General features: G+C 45.1%; 4 non-coding genes across 4 annotated transcripts; 1 reads left to right on the top strand and 3 right to left on the bottom strand.

The window, feature by feature from the left end:
* Nucleotides 1-1,868: 1,868 nt before the first annotated feature.
* On the bottom strand, nt 1,869-1,942 carry TRNAN-GUU (transfer RNA asparagine (anticodon GUU)). The gene has a single exon. It is a non-coding gene; the product is annotated as a tRNA-Asn (tRNA).
* A 3,744-nt stretch (nt 1,943-5,686) lies between these two features.
* On the bottom strand, nt 5,687-5,758 carry TRNAH-GUG (transfer RNA histidin (anticodon GUG)). The gene has a single exon. It is a non-coding gene; the product is annotated as a tRNA-His (tRNA).
* A 4,718-nt stretch (nt 5,759-10,476) lies between these two features.
* On the bottom strand, nt 10,477-10,550 carry TRNAN-GUU (transfer RNA asparagine (anticodon GUU)). The gene has a single exon. It is a non-coding gene; the product is annotated as a tRNA-Asn (tRNA).
* A 13,909-nt stretch (nt 10,551-24,459) lies between these two features.
* On the top strand, nt 24,460-24,532 carry TRNAV-AAC (transfer RNA valine (anticodon AAC)). Its single transcript has one exon. It is a non-coding gene; the product is annotated as a tRNA-Val (tRNA).
* The last annotated feature ends 392 nt before the right edge of the window (nt 24,533-24,924 follow it).

The raw sequence follows: 24,924 nt of genomic DNA, 5'->3' as shown, positions 1-24,924 counted from the left end.
TCAGCCAGACTAGACTATTTATATAACTCATGAGCCTTAGGGCAAGAACACAGCTCTAGAATAATCAGCCCTACACTGACCTACTGAAAAAAAAATCATAAAGCAAGATCCAAAGAGATCAAACTGTTTACAAGTCACCTAACTGTACCTCAATACAAAACTCAAAATAATTCATAGGAATATCAAAGTAGCTAGTATCCAGAAAGGAAATTTTGATAATGTCCAGCATCTAAACAACAACAATAAATGTCAGGCATGCAAAGAGGCAGTAAAATATGATGCAAAAGGAAGAATATAATCACTCAGTCAAAACTGACCAGAACTGGCATGATGAAAAAATCAACAGAGAGAACTTTAAACAGTTACCATTACTATGTTACATATGTCCAAAGGGTTCATTAGAAATGTGGAACATACAAAAATGGCAAAAAGCAAACTTTAGAGATAAAAACAATAACATCTGTGAATCAGCAACAAGTTAGACATTGCAAGAAGAAAATTAGGGAATACAAAGCCTTGAACCACTGAAACTATTCAGAATGAAATAGCAGTAATTTTTTTAACTGAACGTATTAATAGCATCACTGAATGGTAGAGCAACTTTAAAAGGCTTAACATAAGAGTATTTGGAGTCTAAAAAAATACCAGGAGAAATTTTTTGAAGGAAAAAACTTTGAAGAAACCCAAGAAGACACACTCCAATCATAATGAAAATTATAAACCCATCTAAAGAGCCAAATGGACTGTGAGCACAAGGAACAGGAAGAAAACTTTGCCTAGTCACAGAGTAATTAAAGTGCTCCAATCCATTATAAAAGAAAAAAAGATGTCCAATGAGCCAGAAAGAAAATACACAGTACATTCAGAAAACAAAAGTAAAGATTATGTCAGATTTCTCATCAAAAACAATGGAAGTGAGAAGACAGTGAAGCAATATTTTTAAAGGACTGAGAGTGAAAAAGGGTGGAATCCTATGCCTACTCACCCAATCCCCAAATCTCTTTGAAAACAGAAGTTGAATGATGACATTTATAGACATACACATGCTTAAAGACTTCGTCACCAGAAAAGCCACACAGCAAGAGAAGCTAAAGGAGCCCTCCAAGAAGAAGGGAACTCACATGAACTGGAATTCCTGATGTATACAAAGGAAGGAAAAGAGATATGGTATATGTGTGGGAAATTATGATTTTTTTAAATCAATTACATCTCTTTAAAAACATGGGGCAGTTTTTTTTTTTTAAAGTAATAACCTTGGATTTGGGATTCAAAACATATGCCAAGTAAAATACAGGACAAAGCATAAGGGCAGGCAGGGGAGAAATGTGAGGAAGTGTGCCATCCCTTGAAGGCAGACTGTGCTAAGTTACAGATGTATGTAAGCTATAATGTCCAAAGCAGTTGCTGAAATAATAAAATATTTACACCCAATAAGTCAACAAAGGCAAGAAAAAGAAATTATATACAGACCATGTAAAGGCTATGACAGAGCAATTACTCTTCCAGGATTCTATCCTGTAGCCATGCATGCAAGAATGACTGTCATAAGGAAAGCATAAAACCAAATTAATTACAAAAGTATATGGAAAGGGATAAATAAAGGCTACTACAAACAGTGAAAGAAACTTCATTGGTGAAAGGAATTTACAGGGTAAAGATAATGAGCCTACTCTTGCCTGAATTCCAGGACTCTCAGTGACCTGTTTTCCTCCAAGACCCTATCTGAGGATCAGTGACTATCTGGATATAGGTTTTCGTGTTTGTGTATACAAGACACAAGGGAAAGGACTGTAGTAGTGGAGCTTGGGAGACGACGTGCAGACTAGAAATGATCAGTCACATCACTTACACTCCAAAAGGCTGGGACACGTCCCTGGGTGGGCTTGAACCACCAACCTTTCAGTTAACAGCCAAACGCGCTAACCGATTGCGCCACAGAGACTAGACACTTGGTGGTTCTTGGTCTCAACAGAGTGACTAACACTCACTCACTCACTCATCCCCGCAGAAAGCAAGCATACCTACAAAGGCAGGCGAAGCCACCTGCCTCTCGCGGGAGAGCAGCTCGGTCTCCAAGCCTCGGGCCGTAGGAGAGACGAGTCCACTCAGAGTTCGTTCCCGTTAGAAAGCCGGGCGTCGGGCGATTCGGAAGGCAGAGGTGCAACCGAGCGTCCCTGCCACGCCTTACTCCACACCCGCCTCGGATGCCAGCGCCCGGAGACGCCCTGGGCCTGAGCCGAGGGGGGCCCGAGGGAAGCTGAACCCGCGGTGGCCTCAGTGACGGCTCCGGGTTTGCTCCACCTTCACCCGGCCATCTGCACCTTTGGGCAGCGGTTTAGTAGGTGTGGTCCGTGGGGCTTAACAGGAAAGAGATCACATCCAAAGAGGATACGTGAAAAGGAGCGAGAGCAAAGACGTGGATGAAACCTGCCAGGAGACCTTCCAGGAAGTCTGTGAAGAGGCTCGGGCCAGATCCTGAGAAAGAAAAACTGCTTTTTAAAGTAGCAAAATGGGGAGGAAGAATCGGAGAAGAGCATGAAAGAGAGAAAAGCACGAAGTTCTGTTAAATGTCCAGGAATAAAACAGTGTGGATTTATTTCTGTCGAGATATTTACCTGAAGTCACGTTGTGCATTGTACTTGTATAGTGTATAGTGCCTGATTGTGGTGGCAGCAACCTCGGTTCATATCCAGGCTATATCAAGTTAGTGTCTATAACCTCTTTCCATTTGCTTTTTTTTTTAAATTGGCATATAGTTGATTTACAGTGTTGTTAGTTTCAGGTGTACAACAAAGTGATTCAGTTATACATTCATTTTTTTTTTCAGATTCTCTTTCTGTATAGGTTTTTATTGCAAAATATTGTATTTATTTATTTAATTGCAAAATATTGAGTTTAGGTCCCTCCCTGCACTAGAGGTCCATATTGGTTATCTATCTGATACACAGTAGTGTATATATGTTAATCTGAAATGCCTAATTTATCCCTCATTCCACCCTTTTCCCTTTGGTAACCAGCAGCTTGTTTTCTACACCTGAGGGTCTATTTCTGTTTTGTATATAATTTCATTTGTATCATTTTTGTTTTTGTGTTTTAGTTTCCATAATAAGTGATACCGTATTTGTCCATCTTACTTCACTCAATATGAGAATCTCTGGGTCATCCACATTGCCCCAAGTGGCATTATTTCATTCAATCTTTTTTTTTTTAATGGCTGAGTAATATTCATTTTGCTTTTAATTCCAGCATGAGTTATGCCGCTTAGCAGTGGTTGGAGAGCACTTTGCTGCTGGCCCTGCATCTGTATTCTGTGAGGAATAAATCCCACAGCACACAAGCGGGCTGGTCAAAGCAAAACCTGGGTCAACTGCTAGTCTCACTGTTGAGCAGAACATATCCCCAAAATGGAAATATCGCCTCTCAAGTAGCTTTGTCTGTAGCTTGCACTAATGAAATGATATGGTCAATGACTTTTTTTCTGGAAAAGGTATTTCTAATATCAGTATTTTTTTTTTTTACACTAAAGGAGAATGAGTTTTCAATGGGTTTACAATAAAATGCAAACTAGTCATCACAGTTTACAGCAGCTTGTCTCCACCCACCATCCACTAATTTTTATGGAAACAGTAAATCATTGAACTATACTCCACATCGTGTAAAAAGCACACATCTTTAGTTCAAAGGCACAATTTGTGACCTTGGGCAAATGTAATCATCACCCAGATGAAGTTATAGAAAACTGCTACCATCCTAGAAATGTCATTTGAGACCCTTTCCAGGCAACTCCTACACAAGATCACTTAATTACTAATTCTGAAGTCTATTGCAATCATGTATTGTTGCCTACTTTTGAAACTCAGATGAATGAATGTACATTTTTTGTTACTGATTTTTGTTTCATCCAACATTTTGTTCATTAAACATATTCATACTGTTATGTATATCACTTATTAATTTGGTGCTATTGGAGTAATTTTGGTGGGTTTTTTGATTTAATTGGTGTCCTTGATGAATATTCTTGGTCTTTTGATGAGTATTCCATATCAATCTTTCTGTATACTTCTGCATTCATGGATGTACTGCAATTTTGGAGTCATGGAGTAGGTACAAGATTAACTTCATCAGAAATTGCCAACAGTCTTCTAGAATGATTTCACACTGACTACTACAGATGCAATTGCTCCACAACTGTCAGCATTTGATGTACGAATTCTTTTAAATACAATCATGCTGAAGGGTAATGATATCTCCATGTAGTATTAAGGTTTATTTCCCTGATGAGTAAAAATGTCAAGAATATTTTCTTATAACTTTTGATTATTAAAATATCCATCTTTGTGATACAGTAAGACCCTGGCTTAGGCTTCCCAGGAAAATGAAATCAGGTCCTGTGGTCATCACTGCAGTGCAGATGAATCCTTCAAAGCATTCCTTGGAGACCAGACCCAAGCTTGGGGAGTTCCCAGGAGTGGCTGCTTCAAATCCAATGACTGACCCACCAAAAGCAGACTCACCCAACCTCTCAGGCCTTTGCCATTTCCACCCACTCTTCAGTAGAATGAGGGTAGATTACATTTTTAAAATATTCTCTTTCAATCCATTCATTCACATTCATTTCTTTAGTATTGGAGTTTCCAATTCATCTCACTACCACAAAGGGAAAACTGTTATTGTTGCAATAAGCAGAAAGTATGTGTAAAAATCAATACCAGAATATCAATACAATGGTGATCCAGGTAAACGTCCTGACTCTCCAGCTGCTGTTGTTTGGAATCCCTGTGGTCTCTATCAAGTAGGGGACACACTGTCCCTTTTCCCTTGGACATTCACTGAGAAGACCTGTTAGGATAAATGTTATTTCCACTGTAGGGCAAGAGGTGAGTGAGGAAGAGGGGGTGGTGGATGGGGGGTGGGGGTGTGGACCAAGCTTGCAGAGGGAGCAGTAGATGAGACAGCACAGTGGCTGTGGGTGTGTGTGGGTCTGGAAAAGCTGCTGAAAGGCAGTCAGTCTGGTGCATGAGAGAGTGTGCTCTGCCTGTGTGGGGAGGGGCAGGAGATTTGGGAGATCTTTGCTAGAATTACTTTGCAGAGAGTGATTTGGTAAGGGTAGAGGAGAGGAGGGTGACCCTGAATGAAAGATGGTGGCCCTCGGGGTACGGTGCTTATAGTTAGCTGGCAGCAGAGATAACCTGATCTTGAAGGGGCTTTCTCCAGGGCAAAGACTTGTCCACTGCCTACGCATTGTGCTGAACTCCATGATTGCCTTACTAGTGGGAAGCTCAGCTTCAGAATTTCAGCTTGATAATCCCTAGATAGTAAAATGTGTATATTCATTTAGGTGAGTTTGAAGAAAGGACAAGTTTAATCTGTGGGGTGGCCATCAGAATAGCTTAGAGTAGCAGGAGATGGATAGGCATTACTTGGAAAATCTATCAAAGGGCTTCATCATATATCAAAGTGTATCTTCCACACTATGTTGATAAAAATTTTTCTGCATTTTGATCCTGGTGATGATTTCACATCAAATAGCTGTTCATTAATGATTTGTACATTTTGTTCTGTGATTACACACCTTAATAATTTCCTTTTTGGATAGAATTGGCGGTCACATTTAGGAGAACCCAGTGTAGACCATTAAGGGGTTTAAGAAAAGAAAAAAAACAAGGAGATGCCAGGTGTAACCTAATGCCGTGACTCGGATTCGAACCGAGGTTGCTGCGGCCACAACGCAGAGTACTAACCACTATACGATCACGGCGCACCACAACCCAAGCGTTGACAATTGTCCTTAATCTATGTCATTTGACACGAAATGATTTCAATTACTGCCCTACTTTATTCTTGGAAACTTTACCCAGGTGTTCCTATTCTTTCACTGGCTTCCGCTCTCTTCCTCTCAATTCTGATACACGATGAGAAAACAAAACAAAATAAAAAACCAGTTCTCATCTCCCCAGATCCGGCACGTGCCGTCTGGGAAGTCTGACTGTCCTCGTCCCCAAGTCGCCGGCTTCTTCCCCGGCTCCTCGCGTTTGTCCCTTGGACCGACCCTCCCCAGCCGCCGCTCCCAGCTCTCGCCTCACCGACCGCGGCCGAGCGGAGGGAGGGCAGCGCCAGCGGCTCAGACGGCCGGGTGAAGGCGGAGCAAAGAACCCAAGAAATACTGGAGCTCAGCGAGCGTTCAGCTTCCCTCGACCCCATCCTATCCTCCCGGCTCAGTCCGGGGGCGCCTCAGGGGCGCTGTTTCTGCGAGGGGAGGGGAGCGAGGCGTGGCTGGGGCATTCGGCACCCAAGGCGATGAGAAGGCCATTTAATGTATTGAGCTTCGTGGCGCGATCGTTTAGCGCCTTTGCCTGTTAACCGGAAAGTTGGTGGTTCTAAGGCTACCCAAGGATAACTTTCTCCTTGTACCTTTTAAGTAAGTACTCCAAGCCTTTGTGGTTCTTTCTACTCTGCACTTCCTTTCCAAAAAATGCCTCCTTCACTACCCTTCTGTCCCTCGTTTCTGGACCTAAACCAAGATCAGGTTGCCCCGTCAGGGTCACTGAGAGTCCAGAATATCCTGATACAACTAGCAACTGTATCTCTTCACGTTTCTCCTTTATGGTGTACATTATAAACCCTACAATCTTCCGTTATTTTTAAAAATCTGTCCCATATTTGTAAGAGATTTAAATTTAAAATCTTATATTTTCCCTTCATCCCTTTGTGTAAATCCACATTTCCAGCTGGTGTCAGTGTTGTCTTCCTGGAGGACTCCTTTAACATTTCTTGAAATGTAGCTGATGAAGTCTTGAAGCATTTTTATGTCTCAGTTCAATTCAGTCTCTGTCTTGTCTGGTTTTTTGCAACCCCATGGATTGCAGCATGCCAGGCTTCCCTGTACTTCCCCAACTCCCAGAGTTTGCTCAAACTCATGTCCATCAATCCTACCATGTCATGCCATACTACCATCTCATCCTCTGTCGTCCCCTTCTCCTCCTGCCTTCAGTCTTTCCCAGCATCAGGGTCTTTTCCAGTGAGTCAGTTCTTCCCATCAGGTGGCCAAAGTATTGAAGCTTCAGCTTCAGCATCAGTTCTTCCAATGAATATTCAGGACTGATTTCCTTTAGGATTGACTGGTTTGATTTCCTTGCCATCCAAGGGACTCTCAAGAGTCTTCTTCAACACCACAGTTGAAAAACATCAATTCTTCAGCACTCAGCTTTCTTTATAGTCCAACTCTCACATCCATACATGACTACTGGAAAAACCATAGCCTTGACTAGATGGACCTTTGTTGGCAAAGTAACGGCTCCACTTTTTAATATGCTGTCTAAGTTTGTCATAGCTCTTCTTCCAAGGAGCATGTGTCTTAATTTCATGGCTGCAGTCACCTTCTGCAGTGATTTTGGAGCTCAAGAAAATACAATCTGTCACTGTTTAGATTGTTTCCCCATCTATTTGCCATGAAGTGATGGGACCAGATGCCATGATCTTAGTTGTTTTTTTTTTTTTTTTTTTTCATTTATTTGTATTAGTTGGAGGCTAATTACTTTACAATATTGTAGTGGTTTTTGTCATACATTGACATGAATCAGCCATGGATTTACATGTATTCCCCATCCTGATCCTCCCTCCCACCTCCCTCTCTACCCGATCCCTCTGGGTCTTCCCAGTGCACCAGGCCCGAGCACTTGTCTCATGCATCCAACCTGGGCTGGTGAGATCTTAGTTTTTTTAATGTTGAGTTGTAAGCCAGCTTTTTCACTCTCCTCTTTCAATTTCATCAGGAGGCCCTTTAGTTCCTCTTCACTTTCTGCCATAAGGGTAGTGTCATCTACATATCTGAGGTTATTGATATTTCTCCCTGCAGTCTTGATTCTAGCTTGTGCTTCATCCAGCCTGGCATTTCACATGATGTACTCTGCATAGAAGTTAAATAATCTGGGTGACACTAGACACCCTTGATGTACTCCTTTCCCAATTTGGAACCAGTCATTGTTCCATGTCCAGTTCTAACAGTTGCTTCTTGACCTGCATACAGGTTTCTCAGGAGCAGGTAAGGTGGTATGGTATTCCCATCTGTTTAAGAATTTTCCAGGTTTTTTTGTGATCCACACAGTCAAAGGCTTCCTTTGACTAGAGTCTTAGTCAGTGAAGCAGAAGTAGATGTTTTCCTGGAATTCTCTTGATTTTTGTATGATCCAAAAGATATTGGCAATTTGATCTCTGGTTCCTCTGCCTTTTCTAAATCCAGTTTGGACATCTGGAAGTTCTCAGTTCACATACTGTTGAAGCCTAGCTTGGAGAATTTTGAGCATTACTTTGCTAGCATGAGAAATCAGTGCAGTTGTGCAGTGGTTTGAACATTCTTTGGCATTGTCTTTCTTTGGGACTGGAATGAAAACAGAGCTTTTCCAGTCCTGTGGCCACTGCTGAGTTTTCCAGATTTGCTGGCATATTGCGTCCAGCACTTTCACAGCATCATCTTTTAGGATTTGAAATAGCTTAGCTGGAATTCCATCACCTCCACTAACTTTGTTTCTGATCATGCACTCCAGGATGTCTGGCTCCAGGTGAGTGATCACACCATCGTTGTTATCTGTGTCATGAAGATCTTTTTTTGTATAGTTCTTCCGTCCATTCTTGCCACCTCTTCTTAATATGTTCTGCTTCTGTTAGGTCCATACTGTTTTTGTCCTTTACTGTGCCTATCTTTGCATGAAATATTCCTTTGGTATCTAATTTTCTTGAAGAGATCTCTAGTCTTTCCCATTCTGTTGTTTTCCTCTCTTTCTTTGCATTAATCGCTGAGAAAGACTTTCTTATCTCTCCTTGCTATTCTTTGAAATCTCACCTCCAACAGCCAGCTCCAGGTCAAGTGCGCTGAGGTCCAGACTCAGTGACATTTAGGAACTCAGTACAGAAACTTTTTCGCATTGGATCTTGATGTAAAATACAATTCTGATCTGAGCAGGAAGAGGAAGTCTCCTGTGAGTACAGACACGGAGTTTCCCCTCACCTGGAATCAAACTCAGGCCACAGAGCGGTGGATCCCGAATCCTAGCCACTAGACCACCAGGGAGCTGTACACAAAAGATGACTTAGCGCCTCCAAGTGAAAATTGAGAGTGTAAAAGATGAAACCAGAGATGCAGAGAACAGGAAATTGCCCAGCAGACCAGAGCTGTGTGGAACTGTGCAAAGGTCCCAGCCCTTGACCGGCTGCTCATCGCCCTTCAAACCGCCTTTCCTGCCGGATCTTTCTGTTTCTGAGACCAGGTCACAAAGTATCTAACTGGGTCCCTCCTGGTCTAGCTTTAGCGCTGTGTGTGGCTCTCTTTGTGAACCTCGGTTTTCCCTCGAGTCAGGCGCTGACTTGGCTTTCAGCGGGCGATGAGCGGATCCGTCTACCTCCAGATCTCTGACCTGGCCTCGGGGCCGCTCCTGACGGCCGCAGAGGTACCTGTTCCTTTTCCTCCGCGACCGTCTCAGTTTGCGGAGCCTTAAATTCTTCACTTTCGTGTCTTTGGCTGGAGCCCACGGTGAGACCTGGGTGCGGTCTCTTTTCTTCTACCAGGAAAATAAGACTGCTCCTCAAGTGTGCTGAGGTGAAAAAAGCAAGTGAACTTTACGGGAATGAGCTCCTTGGTTTTCAGTGACAATCTGTGAACATGTGAAAGAGATGCAGGAGCCCGACAAGGAGCTGAAGGGGTTTCCACACGTAAAGGTGACCCGAAGTCAGCCTTGTCCTTCCCCCCCGGGATGAACTGGGCTTGGACTCCGCAGGGACTCGGAGCAGAGAAAGGAGGGCTGCTTACTTGGACTTTCAGGTGGTCACCAATTCCTCCTACAGCTGCGTCAGCTGCCTCACCCGCTGCCTTTTGCGCCTTTTCGTTTTGCCAATGAGAACGCAAATCTCTGGGGGGAGAAAAAGCGATCTGTTTCCGCCTGGTTTCGAACTGGGGACCTTTCACGCGTGAGGCAAACGTGATAACCACTAGACTACGGAAACGGGACAACCGCTGCCACTGAACACTGTACCCAGGAAAACCCAAGGTTCTGCCGCCACTATCCAAGCCACCGGCTTTTAACTCTCATGCAGAAACCTTGGAGCCTCAAGCTCTCTCAGGCACGGAGACGGCGGCTCCCGAGGGCCCTGCTTTAGGGATCCTCATCTCCTCTCAAGTGAGGACTCCCGGGCCCCCCCAGACTGCCTTCGGGGTCCCGCACCCAACGCAGAGTCCTCAGACTTGGCTGCGCACCCGAGAGCAGAGGTCGCCCCCGCCGACTCCCCAGCTCCCGGAAGCCGCAGGAGGCGGGGGGGGAGGGGGGGTGCGCCCGAGGCCCAGGAGACCCTGCAGCCCAGCGGTGTGGACGCCGCCCCTCCCGCGAGGCGGACCTCAATGGCCCTTTTCGCGGCGCCGGCGGTCGCTGCCCGGTGTCCTCTTGGCAAAAGGGAGTCTCTTTGGCGTTCTCTAAAACCTCACCCCGCCGTCCCTGGGTGGGCTCGAACCACCAACCTTTCGGTTAACAGCCGAACGCGCTAACCGATTGCGCCACAGAGACGATGACGCAAGCTCTGGCTTGCCTCTGCATGGAGTCGACACTTCCCTGGTGGCTCAGACGGTAAAATGTCTGCCTGCAATGCTGGAGACCTGAGGTTTGATTCCTGGGTTAGGAAGATCCCCTGGAGAAGGAAATGGCAGTACTCTTGCCTGGAAAATCCCGTGGACAGAGGAGCCTGGTAGGCTACCGTCCACAGGGTCGCAAAGAGTTGGACACGACTGAGCGACTTTACTTACTTACTTACTCACTCACAGGGTAAGACCTTTACCCTCAGGGAAAGGGTGCCACGTCCTTCCCCCTACCCGCCACAGATGCCAGCGCCCTCAGAGATACCGGGATCCATCGCTCGGACCCTCCGGGCCTGAACCGAATGAGATCCAAGGACAGCTGAACCCTCGGTGGGCGCCAATGATGGCTCTTCCCGTATCCTCGCTTACAATCAATGAATGAGAGTTTGCCCACCCTGGCAAAGGCCTCCGGGGCCGAAGGTTGTGCTTAGGTTCCCTGTGTCCACCAGGTAATTTCCACCAGTGCAGAGGTCTGGTGATGGTCGCCCTGTGTCTGCACCCATGGGACAGGGTTTGGTATTCAGCGGGACACTCTTAACACTTGGATGGCTATTTGTCGTCTTTAGCCCTTTGTCCCATGAAGACCCCTGAGGACATGTGGAAAAGTTTTTGAAGTGAACAGTTCTTTTAAAAAAGCCTTTATCCCAGCTACTTGATTTACCAGCATCCTGTGGGGTGGGCCATGGAAAAGCTTATTGGACACTGCCTATTGGACAGAGTTCAGATAGCCCAGCTGGGTAGACTGCATTCTGTGGGGTCCACTGGGAATGGGAAGGGGTGGGAATTGAAAAACAAGCGGGGAAGGTGGGTTTGGGGGGAGGGCATGGAGACCTCCCAGGAGGCTTGGGAGAGAGGAGCATTGTCTCAGTCCCCATAAGAGTGGGGAAGGAGGCAAAGAGCTCTCCCCAAAAGGAAAGCAGGTGGCAAGGGAGGCGGGGAAGTGGGGGAGATGAGAGGGGAAGGGGAGGGAGGGGAGAATCAAAGAATTTGTGCTTTTACCCATCCCTCCTCCCTCTCTTGCCCTCTCTCTCCTACTTGCTCTTCTTCCCATCTCTACAACTGAGAAATCCTGACACAACCACATCTGAGAAGAAAGACCCAACTAATCTGTGCTCAGAAGCATAAACTCTTGGTTGTAAGAATGGTTCTGCCCATGTGTGGTCTTAGATAAACACACTTCTTGTACCTCTCTTCTTTCTTCTGTAAAGTGAAAGCAATAAGACCATTCTTCATTCTGTTGTCAGATGTGCCTGGATTTAGAAACTATTGTATCAATAACGTTATAGGCAGTGAAATAATATTGTCATTATTCTCTGAATCTTTTGACAACCCGTACCTTTATTTATTTCATGTTACTTTAGCTTGTTGCTTCTAGAAATTTCTGTAAACAGAATCAAGGCACTGGCTACTGTGACTGCTCTTCTTCACAAATTCTCTGATTGCAGATCTGATTTATGGGCTGGAGGAAATGGGAAGTACACACATCTCCACCCAACACAATCTGACCTCACCTGATTCCCTCCTTGCCCCTTGTCAGAGCACAGTTTTCCGGGCATCCTGGCTATTCTATAATCTCTCAACATATTTCTTCCTATATCAGCCAGAGACCATTTCTGATCCTTGCACTTATAAACTTTGACTGACCTTCAGTTTCTCCTGGAAGAGCTCTTTGTGTTGTTTCTTACCACTCAACTTCTTCATTATCCAAAAAAGTTTCATCTTCTCACCCCAGAGCTATGAACTTCCTCCTGATAAAAGAACTTCCCCTTTGCCTCCTTCTTCCTTGAGTCAACCTCTGTCCAGTCTCTGGGAACAAAATAAGTCTCCAGGCAACGCTGGGCTTCTTTCTGACCCTGTTTTTGGCCATCAAAAACAGATGCTACTTTTTCTGTTTTGTGTATTGGATAAGGGAAGAAATGACATTGGGTAAAAATGCAGAAGGAAAGACTATTACTCTGAGCCATAATGTGGATTTATACTTATTATTTATGTAAATATTTAGTGTAATAGTATTTTGTGTACATAATACTGTCTACACTGTAAGACAACTTAGATACTACCTTCTATGATCCATCAATCAGTGCTCTTGGGTACCTTGATTTTGTGTGCTTTTTAAAAAAATTGTGAAGTTTCTGGATCTTTATATGTTAATTGGAATGAAATTGACTTGACCAATCTGACAAAAAATGTGTGACTGCCTAAATGTCAGAGCCCTGCCTGTGGCCCCTGTGGCATGTAGTTGATTTGAGTCACCCCAGGTGAGTTTGGCCTGATTTGTCTGAGTGTTTTGTTCATTTTTACTTATCTTGTAAATTTAACAAATATACACTTGTAAAAAAAAAAAAAAAAGACTATCCCCCCATCAGAAGTGTGAAGAAGAATAGAATTTTCCAGCTCCACTCTCACTGGACTGCTGACACCATTTATATATTACACATAAGAGATGGTTGTGGCTTTGGAGGTAATCCATGCTATGTGAGCAAGGGAAATCCCACCTCCTGACAACCATCTGCCCTCTCTGGGCTATGGTGAAAGGGTGAAAGCAAAGGAAAGGAAAACAGCACTCTCATTTGGAGAAATTTCACCTCAGGATGGGACACTGGCAAACGGAGGCAGAATACATGGTTGACGATGGAGATTTCAGGGGTTTTTCCATGGCTGAAACCCAAAGTGGATTTTACCTCATTTTCTGAGGTAAAAGAAGTGAAGTGAGAGAAGTCAATCAAAGGAGAGGAGCAGAAAGAACGCAAAGGGGATGAACACCTGCACTAGTCAACAGTGTACAAGTCAGGTTGGGTCCCTAGAAGAACTGCCTTGGGATTACCAGCCAGACATATGGAGCCTAAAGAAGCCCTTATCCATTTCTGGTGAGAAAGAGCAGGTATCTTTCAAAGGGATTCCATGGTGTAATGGTGAGCACTCTGAACTCTGAATCCAGCAATCTGAAAACTGAGTGGGACCTTTCTGGTTAATTAGAACTAGGACACTTTTTACTCCCCTAATAGGACCTGTCTTCCAGCTCCCATGTCCCCCAGTGGCGTGGTTCACATGGACCTGGTGGACAAGTGTGGGACTGACCCAGGGTGTCCTCGCTGGACCCAGGCGGCTCTGCACATCCCTGGCCACCGGAGGCCTGGCCCCTGCCCTCCCCTCCATCCCCCGCCCAGGGGAGCAGCGACCCAGCCAGTGCCACCCCCTCGTCAGGTTACCCAGGGTCTTGGGGGCAAAAGGGAGAGGCTGCGACCCCTGAGTCCGGCCCCCAGGGGGGCTTCACACCACATGCCTTGTAACTGCACGGTTGTCCCAGTAAGTAAATGGTGGCGGGGAGGGACTGTGATGTCGCTGATTAGCCAGGATGGCAGCTTTCCAGTACAGGGTTCCAGACCTGACTGGGAAGAACTATGTTTTATTCAGGTTGTCTACTATTCTGAATATTAGTTGACCCTATCCCAGTTTATTATGATTTTATTCAGAGTTTCTCGCTCCTAAGTCTCTGCTGAGCATGCAAAGCCACTGTTCGGCCGATACTTGAACCTTGACTCTTGGATATCTCGTCCATTGGTCCCAGCTCAGCCCAAAAAAGGAGCATGGGTTGCAGATTTTGGCATCTGAGGAGACCCCAGGTCCCTGACACACAGCCGCTGGGCCAGGCTGCTCTGGGGCCAAAGGGGAGACGAACCACTGGGAGTCCAGAGCAGGGCCAGGTCCTTCATCCTGCAGTGACTCTGCTCCATCGAGAAGACTTCCCACGACGTGAGCGGATCAAAACAATTGTGTCCTCTACTGCTTGGGAGAAAAAAATGGATGAGAACCGTGATGGACTTTAGCTAATTAAAGTGTTCCCTCCCGGTTGCTAAGGAGCACTTCTCAGATTCTTATATTTGGGAACCTTCAGTGGTTAAAGAAGGATTCAGTGACAGAATTGTCTTTGTTTGTTAAGTCGCTCAGTCATGCCCAACTCTTTGCGGCCCCATGGACTGCAGCACACCAGGCTTCCCTGTCTATCACCGTCTCCCAGAGCTTGCTCAAACTCATGTCCATTGAATTGGTGATGCCATCCAACCATCTCATCCTCAGTTTTCCCCTTCTCCTCCTGCCTTCAATCTTTCCCAGCATCAGGGTCTTCTCCAATGAGTCAGTTCTTCCCATCAGGTGGCTAAAGTATTGGAGCTTCAGTCTCAGTATCAGTCCTTCCAATGAATATTCAGGACTGATTTCCTTTAGGATTGACTGGTTTAATCACCTTGCTGTCCAGGGAACTCTCAAGAGACTTCTCCAACACCACAGCTCAAAAGCATCAGTTCTTTGGTGCTCAGCCTTCTTTATAGTCCAACTCTCACATCCATACATGACTACCAGAAAAACCATAGCTTTGACTAGATGGACATTTGTTGGCAAAGTAATATCTCTGCTTTCAAATATGCAGTCTAGGTTGGTCATAGCTTTTCTTCCAAGGACCAAGAGTCTTTTAATTTGATGGCTGCAGTCACCATATGAAGGTCATTCATTTTTTAAGTCTAAAAATGTTAAATACATATAAAGAAGAAAATAAGCCATCATCCATAGTCCCACCTCCTGGAATGAGCTACTGTTAACATCTTTACATATGTTCCTTCAAATTTATTTTTAAATTTCCAAGTTTTGGCAAAAAGTGCGTGGGTGCATGCTAAGTCACTTCAGTCCTGTCTGACATTTCTGGACCCTATGGGCTGTTGTCCACTAGGCTCCTCTGTCCATGGGATTCTCCAGGCAAGAATTTTGGAGTGAAATATTCCAGGGGATCTTGTTGCCCCAGGGATCGAGCCCAGATTTCTAGTGTCTTTTGCATTGGCAGGTGGGTTCTTTACCATTAGCATTACCTGGGAAGCCCCTAAAGTATATATGTTTATTCTATAAAATTCAAATGATGCAGATAATACAAATATGTAAAATTTTGAAACATCTTAAATTCAAAAGTAACTTTGTTAATGTAGGTAAATGTTGACGGAGTCATTTAGACATATCAACAGAGAGAAGAATATATACAAATAAACTTTTATATTTGAGCTCTTATAGGTTCTATCTCTATTTTAAAGTATTCCCATTTAATAGTGCATAAATTTAATGGAAAAACACAAAAATAAAGAAACTGTTGAACTTTCAACTTATCTTGAGAGATACATTTCTAAAAGAACTCTAATGCTAATAATAACAACAACAATGATTATAATTTAATCTAGCAATTAAAATTTGGAATAATTTTTCTCATTACTTTTAAAAAATATAATTTCTTAAGATATAATTTTAAAACAATGCAATGTATCCATTTCAAGTTTGATGACTTTTGACAAGTGAATGTACCCATGGAATCACTACCCGTAGAAGAACATCTCCAGTATTCCAAAATATCCTCTTGTGCTCCTTTGCAGTCAATCCTCCCACCACTCCCTGTCCCAGGTACTCAGTGATCTAGTTCTTGTCACTAGGGATTAGTTTGCCTCATCTAGTTATTCACACAAATGGGTCCACAGAGTATGTACTCTTTTCATCATTCAGGGTGAGGTTTTAATCCATATTGTTGCCATATATCAGAAATTTGTTTCATTTTATTGAAGAGTATCATTCCTTTGAATGAATATATCACAATTATATGTATTAACCTCATGATGGACATTTGAATGGTTTTCAATTTGGGAACTAGAAACCTGTATGCAGGTCAGGAAGCAACAGTTAGAACTGGACATGGAACAACAGATTGGTTCCAAATAGGAAAAGATGTCAAGGCTGTGTATTGTCACCCTGCTTAGTTAACTTATATGCAGAGTACATCATGAGAAACGCTGGGCTGGAAGAAGCACAAGCTGGTATCAAGATTCCTGGGAGAAATATCAATAACCTCAGATATGGAGATGACACTGCTCTTAGGGCTGAAAGTGAAGAGGAACTAAAGAGTGTCTTGATGAAAGTGAAAGAGGAGAGTGAAAAAGTTGGCTTAAAGCTCAACATTCAGAAAACTAAGATCATGACATCTGATCCCATCACTTCATGGGAAATAGATGGGGAAACAGTGGAAACAGTGGCTGACTTTATTTTTGGGGGCCCCAAAATCACTGCAGATGGTGATTGCAGCCATGGAATTAAAAGACGTTTACTCCTTGGAAGGAAAGTTATGACCAATGTAGATAGCATATTAAAAAGCAGAGACATTACTTTGCCAACAAAGTTCCATCTAGTCAAGGTTATGGTTTTTCCAGTGGTCATGTATGGCTGTGAGAGTTGGACTGTGAAGAAAGCTGAGCACCGAAGAATTGATGCTTTTGAACTGTGGTGTTGGAAAAGACTCTTGAGAGTCCCTTGGACTGCCAGGAGATCCAACCAGTCCATCCTAAAGGAGATCAATCCTGGGTGTTCATTGGAAGGACTGATGCTGAAGCTGAAACGCCAGTACTTTGGCCACCTCATGCGAAGAGTTGACTCGTTGGAAAAGACCCTGATGCTAGGAGGGATTGGGGGCAGGAGGAGAAGGGGATGACAGAGGATGAGATGGCTGGATGGCATCACCGACTCGATGGACATGAGTTTGAGTAAACTCCCAGACAGGGAGGCCTGGTGTGCTGCAATTCATGGGGTCGCAGAATCAGACACGACTGAGTGACTGAACTGAACTGAACTGATGAACAAAGCTACTATAAGCAAGTCCCTTTTGTGGGCATATGTTTATAAATTCCATGTAAAATTTTTTATTCTTTAATATGAATTTATTTTGCAAATGGATATTACATTCATAACGAAAAAGTTTATCGAAATGTTTAAAAAATTTACTCAAATGTTACAAAAGAATGAAGTACCAGCTTATCTTTGGTTGTTTCCTACTGGAACATACTTAATATTAGCCACATGCTATGCTAGCTGTAGTACTTGATTATCTCATTTAATCTACACGATAGCTTTATGAAGTACTTATTATTTCTTTCACATGACACTTGCAAAATTGACCTAGCAAACTGGAGTTGACTCAAGGTCAAACGGAAGGTAAGTGGTGGCATCAGGACTAAAAGGAGGCCCCCCAGATGTTGGGCTCATTACATTTGGGCTAAATACTCTCTGCCATCCCTGGTTTCCTGACTACCTTTCACCCTGATCTGTGTGCTTGAGGCTGACCCTGGCAACCAGAATTTCCAGGTCTTTCTTGCCCACAGAATCCAATAGGTGCAGCCAAACAAATGAGATCAAAAGAGAGAGAAGAGGAAAGTGAATGATAAAGGTTATCTGCCATATCAGCAAATAGTGGCTGATCTAGCCACCAGCCATTACTAACCTTAATAAGTTTGTTAAAAAGAAGCCTATCTGCTATTGCAGAGGGAAATGGCAACTCACTGCCGTATTCCTGCCTGGAAAATCCCATGAAGAGAGGAGCCTTGTGGGCTACAGTCCATGGCGTCCCTCAGAGTTGGATATGACTGAGCATGCATGACTGAACACAGGCTGTGGGATCTTAGGTTCACAAACCCTGGCCCACAGCTGTGAAAGCACCAAGTTCTAACCACTAGACTGACAAGAAATTCTTGTCACATCTTAAGATGTCAGTTACCTGAGTGTAAACTTGGTCAAAGCACTTCATTATATGTGTATTTGAAAGATGCAAGAGACTGGATCGTAAGTGTTCTCATCACAAAAAAGAAATGAGAATTATGTGATGGGATGGAGGTGCTAGTTAATGCTCTGGTGGGAATCATTTTGCCATATATAACTGTAGCCAAGCAACCTGCTGCACACCCTAAACTCACAGTGTTATATGTCAATTATATCTCAATAAAGCTGGAGAAAAAAATAATTAAGAAAAGAAAGAAACCTGTCTGTTACATCTTTGGCATCCATCAAAAGCCAAGGGGGACACGTTCCAGTGCTGCAAGTTCAAGTGTTACTCAGCTAGGGAGGAAGAAGGACTGCTTACTTACTGGCCGCCTGGCCAAGATTGTCTGCTTTGGCTCCAGCTGCTGAGGGGAACTCCAGCCACCTTCACCAGCACCAGGAGGCCCAGATCCCTGCAGGCTCCCACTTCATCTTCATGAGACATTTAGATGAGGAAATCACCGAGGATTTCTTCTTTTCCCCTAAACTATGCCCACCTCTCACTGCATCTCTTCAAGACCACAGTTGGATGCTGACTGTACAGGTTTTAAAGGAGATGCTGCCCTTCTCCTATTGGTTTCTTCTTACCTGGACATTACCAGCCGCGGGATCAGAACCAGAGGGGCCAGGAGGGTACCAGCTGCCTGAGAACCAAAAGTTGCCACTTGAACCCAGGTGCACTGCTCACCTGAGTCTCACCGGCTCTGGGCAATTTGAATTTATGCCCCCTCTGGAGCTTCTCCACCAGCTCCACGTGAGGTGTGGGGCTCTCAATCTGGTGACAGGGGCTGCCTGAGGCTGCCTGGTCCTGCCCCTGACCCTGGAGGACAGGCCGGAGAGAGGCCAGTATTGACCGGACTGGCCAAGAGAAGTCTCAACTGTGGCTCAGCCCACACACTGGAGGTTAAAATTCTCAAACCCTCAACTTTCAGCAGAGCTAGATCTCAAATTGAATCCATCTCCACGCCTTTATGAGGAAAGTTGAGGGATGAAATCAGACCAAGAAAAAGATTATGTGCATCAAAATGAGCAACTAATCAAAGAAAAACAGGATTTTCTGACAAGTTGGCAGGGTGGTATGAAAGACTGGTGTCAAAGAGAAGTGTGTTTGGTCTGAGGAAACAGAGCATCAAGTAAGATGGGAAAACACCCTTGTCACAGGGGTGGAAGGGGAAAGACCCAGAATTTTGCTTGGAACCCTGGGACCTTCCCTGATAGCATTATCCATTGAGGTCATCCACTTTCCTGAATCCACGGTCCTTAGTGATATTTGGGAAGCCATGTCTCAGCTGGGGGCCTCCTCATCTGCCTCCTTTTTTTTTTTTGAAGACAGAATCCCAAAGGTTTGCAGCACTCTGATGTTTCCTTTTCAACTATCAGCTCCCTAAAGCATCTTGGCCTTGCTAATTGAACAAGTAACTGACCAGAAGCAGTTCACTGATGTGCCTGAACGTCAAGCTTGGGAGAAGAGTGGAGGACGAGGAGAGCAGATTGTATGGCTCCTGAGTGAATTCAAAGCTCTGATCATTTCTGAGAGCCGAGGCCACTGACTCCCTGAGTGATGAACAGGGCAACCCGGGTGTGGGTCCACAGCACTGGAGGAGCAGGGTCTACACTGTTGGGCGACAGGCTTCCTTGGGTTCAAACAAAGATAACCCCACTTTCCCCACTCCTATAGCTTCCTGGAGCTGAGGCATCTGCCTGGCTGACCGCTGCTATCAGGGGCATAGCAGTGGGACTGGAGACTCTGCACTGGGTGTGGGATCTGGAAGCCAGACTCTGGGGGCCCGAGGGTCCTGGTTTCAAGAAGAAAGGAGGAGCCCTAGAGCAAGGGGCTCTTGGGAGCTGCAGTCTCCTCATCTGACATATCACTGGTGGGTCCAGGTTCATTCTTCAGTTTGAAAAACTGGTTGACTAGGAGAATGTGGGCAGGACCAGAGGTTTACATGGACATAGCATTAAGCAAAACATAGGCCTTGTTTCCGTAGTGTAGTGGTTATCACGTTCACCTCACAGGTGAAAGGTCCCAGTAGGAAACAGAATTTCCCTTTTCCTGAGATTTGCATTCCCATTCAAGAAATATAAAGCAGGGCGGAAGGTGTGGCAGCAGGTGCACTTACATTTTCCTTGACCCAAGAAACAGGGGGCAGAAAAAGAAATGCAAAAAGGCAAAATGATTGTCTGAGGAGGCCTTACCAGTAGCTGAGAAAAGAAGAGAAGCTAAAGGCAAAGGAGAAAAGGAAAGATATACCCATTTGAATGCAGAGTTCCAAAGAATAGCAAGGAGAGATAGGAAAGCCTTCCTAAATGATCAATGCAAAGAAATAGAGCAAAACAGTAGACTGGGAAACACTAGAGACCTCCTCAAGAAAATTAGTTACCAAGGGAACATTTCAGCAAAGAAATGGTATGGACCTAACAGAAGCGGAAGATGTTAAAAAGAGGTGTCAAGAATACAAGAAGAACCATGCAAAAAAGATCTTCATGACACAGATAACCACAATGGTGTGATCACTCACCTAGAACCAGACATTCTAGAGTTCGAGGTCAAGCAGGCCTTGGACAGCATCACTACAAACAAAACTAGTGGAGATGATGGAATTCCAGCTGAGCTATTTCAAATTCTAAAAGATGATGATGTTAAAGTGCTGCACTCATATGCCAGTATATTTGGAAAACTCAGCAGTGGCCACAGGACTGGAAAAGCTCAGTTTTCATTCCAGTCCCAAAGAAAGGCAATACCAAAGAATGTTCAAACTACTGCATTATTGTGCTCATCTCATATTTAGCAAAGTAATGCTCAAAATTCTCCAAGTTCGGCTTCAACAGTATGTGAACCAAGAACATCCAGATGTTCAAGCGGGATTCAGAAAAGGCAGAGGAACCAGAGATCAAATTGCCAACATCTTTTGAATCATAGAAAAAGCAAGAGAATTCCAGAAAAACATCCACTTCTGCTTTATTGACTATGCCAAAGCCTTTGACTATGTGGATCATAACAAACGATGGAAAATTCTTCAAGAGATGGGAATACCAGACCACCTTACCCATCTCCTGAGAAATCTGTATGCAGGTCAAGAAGCAACAGTTAGAACATGACATGAAACAATGGACTGGTTCCAAATTGGAAAATGTGTATGTCAAGGCTGTATATTGTAACACTGCTTATTTAACTTTTATGCAAAGTACATCATGTGAAATGCCAGGCTAGATAAAGCACAGGCTGGAATCAAGATTTCTGGAAGAAATATCAATAACGTCAGATATATAGGTGACACCACCTTTATGGCAGAAAGCAAAGAGGAGGTAAAGAGTCTCTTGATGAAAGTGAAAGAAGAAAGTGGAAAAGCTGGCTTAAAACTCAATATTCAAAAAGCAACGATCATGGCATCTGTTCCCATTACTTAATGGCAAATAGATGGGGAAACATTGGAAACAGTGACAGACTTTATTTTCTTGGGCTCCAAAATCACTGCGGATGGTGACTGTAGCCATGAAATTAAAAGATGCTTGCTCCTTGGAAGAAAAGCTATGACCAAACTAGATAGCATATTAAAAAGCAGAGACATTACTTTGCCAACAAAAGTCTGTCTAACCAAAGCTATGGCTTTTCCAGTAGTCATGTATGGATGTGAGAGTTGCACGATAAAGAAAACTGAGTACCAAAGAACTGATGCTTTTAACTGTGCTGTTGGAGAAGGCTCTTGAGACTCCCTTGGACATCCAGGAGATCAAAGCCGTCAAACATAGAGGAAATCAGTCCTGAATATTCATTGGAAGAACTGGTGCTGAAGTTGAAGCTCCAATACTTTGGCCACATGATGTGAAGAGCTGACTCTTTGGAAAAGACCCTGATGCTGGGAAAGCTTGCGAGCAGAAGGATAAAGGGATGACAGAGGATGAGATGGTTGGATGGCATTACCGATTCCATTCTTCAACATGAGTTTGAGCAAACTCAGGAATTGGTGATAGACAGGGAAGCCTAGAGTGCTGCAGTCCATGGGTTCGCAAATAGTCGGACAGGACTGAGCAACTGAACTGAAGAAACTTGGGAGGAGTTCCTTATCACCTGAAAGCTCAATGAGCCCTACAACCAGCCCTCCTCCTTTCTCTGCTCTGAATCACCTTGCAGAACAAGCCACAGTCTGAATCCAACGAGGGCACAGGACAAGGCTGACTGCAGGATACTTTTATCTCCTGATATCCCCTCACCTTTTCATCTGGGCCCTACATCATCTCTACTGGTGACACCTATTAGCTCTGACACCTATTAGCTCTCTGAAAACCAAGAAGTTCATCCCTTGTGAAGAAACTTAGTTTTCTGTCACCCTGGCTCACATGGGGAACAAACCGATTTGAGTCAGAGAGCAAAAGGGAACGAATTCAACTCTACCCCAGGGCTTGAGCCAAAGACCCAAATGTGAAGAGGGTCGGTCGGGCTCTGCAGGTTCAGCTGGTCGCGGAGGAAAAGCAGTCGGTCCTCCTGCCATTATCAGGGGAGGCCCCGGAGTCAGGACAGAGCTCAGGGAGTAAACTGACACCGGCTGAGAACCAAGTGGCCCCTGCTTCACAAGGAAATAGGTTCAGAAAGAGAGCTTGACCTCTCACCAACCCTGGATAGCAGGTCTTCACCCACGACCCGCGGCCGGTCTTGACCGGTCTTGGATGAGGCTGAACCTCTGATCGAGGCGTGAGGCAGCCGGCGTTGCGCTTTGTCTTGGGCTGCGTTTCTCTTCTGGGCATTTCTTCGGGTGTAGTGGATGGATCCCTCCCTTCAGCGCGCTCCAATCGCCGGCTCTGGATCCCCACCCCTTCCCCTGGTGCTGCAGGGCGCTGTGTGTCTGTGGTCCCTCGGGCGCCCGCTGTGCCTCCACCCTGACCGAGAGAGGACCACCGCACCCCTCGTCCGGTCCAAGTGGGAAGGCAGTACGCCGGACGCCACAGAAAGACGACGAACCCGCTTCTCTGGCTGGACGTGGGAGCTGAAAACTAGGACCTGCAGGGGAGGAAAGCCAGGGGAAATCTCATGAAACGCCCTGATCTAAAGCTATTTTCAAGTCCGCCTCTTTGGGGACTCAGGCCTCCAGACCGCACTCGGAGTCCACTCGGAACCAGCCGGAGTCCCGCGGCCCTGGGGCCGGTGCGCACTCTGGGTGCGCCTTCCTGGGCACCTCAGACGGGAAGGAAACGCAGTGACCACCGCACTAAGGAGAAAAGACGCTGCTGGAGAAAACGGCACTTGCATCCCTAAACCTGAGAAGCTTTACATCTAAAGGAAACCAGAGACAGACACACAGAGACCATTGCATTAAAGTCTTTCAGCGAAAAGAAACTCTGCTTGCTGTGAGGCGAACACGAAAAACCTTCAAGACACCTGCTGTCTGAGAAAACCGCCTATACCTCTATTAAAATTCATTCTCCATGAAATGTTGAACTGGAAAATTATAAAAGGCAAACAAAAGATGTTTCAGACATTGTAAAATGTAAAGCAAAGCTATCCTTCAAGAATAATCTCAAGTTTGATGAGGAAGGAATGAAGACGGTCAAATCTGTGTGGACCGCGCCTGGCTTCTCCGCGGCTTTATGCGAGGTCTGGTCGGCAAACGAACTCAACAAATGACCTGAGCCTCAGCCTTTGCTGCGCTTCCTGATAAACGTGAAAATGTGATGCAAGTCTTGCATTAACTCAGTGGTTCCTGAGGAACCCCCTCCCCACCCTCGCCTAGTGCCGGACGGCGCCGTAGAAGAGCTGCTGCGAAAGGGCTGTGAGAGAGCGCAGGGGTCAGGCGCATCGCGCAGAGGGGAGGGCAGGTCAGAGGAGAGGGCGCGTCATTCGTTTCACAGTGGAATTTAAAGCATCGAGCTCGCTGCCCGCTGGCGCCGTGAAAAGGGACTTTAAAGCGCGCATTTACAGCCTGGAAGGGCTGCGTCCACCTTGCAGGACGGCGGGCCGCCTGGGGATCAGACTCACCTAACTCCCCTGGCTGCTAGGGCTCCTGAGAACTGAGGACTCAGAGGGGGCGACCTCTGCGCTTGGGCGCAAAGCTGGCACACAGGGACCTCGCTCCTGGAGACGCGTGGAACGCTAAGTCAGGCCCTTTCAGGAACTGCAGATCCTTACTTGACGGATTGCCTGTGTTTCTAGAGTCCTCTTCCTTTGAAAATTTGACGGTCAGGTGTGTTCAAACATGCAATTCTTGAATATGTCATTAGGCACTGTTGCCCATGTAGTTTCCGTAGTGTAGTGGTTATCACGTTCGCCTAACACGCGAAAGGTCCCCGGTTCGAAGCCGGGCGGAAACAACGCCACTTTCCCATAAGATTTTAGACTCATATTTTAAACACAAAATGGAGGCCTGCCGCGTGGAGTGAGGCTTGGAACTTCAGCTTCACCGTTAGTCCTTCCAGTGAATATTCAGGGTTGATTTCCCTTAGGACTGACTGGTTTCATCTCTCCTTGACCTGCATACAGGTTTTTCAGAAGGCAGGTAAGGTGGTCTGCTATTCTCATCTCTTGAAGAATTTTCCACAATTTGTTGTGATCCAGACAAAGGCTTTAGCGGAGTCAATGAAACAGAAATAGGTATCTTTCTGGACTTCTCTTGCTTTTTCTATGATCCAATGAATGAAAAACGGAGGAAAAGGATAGAACAAAATTATTCATGAAAATATATGGAAAAAGTTAAATAGAGAGT

This window comes from Dama dama, chromosome 20, assembly GCF_033118175.1.
Source record: "Dama dama isolate Ldn47 chromosome 20, ASM3311817v1, whole genome shotgun sequence".
NCBI classification, from domain to species: domain Eukaryota; kingdom Metazoa; phylum Chordata; class Mammalia; order Artiodactyla; family Cervidae; genus Dama; species Dama dama.
The sequence above is the reverse complement of the archived record's forward strand: the minus strand, read 5'-3'. Positions and strand labels throughout refer to the sequence as shown.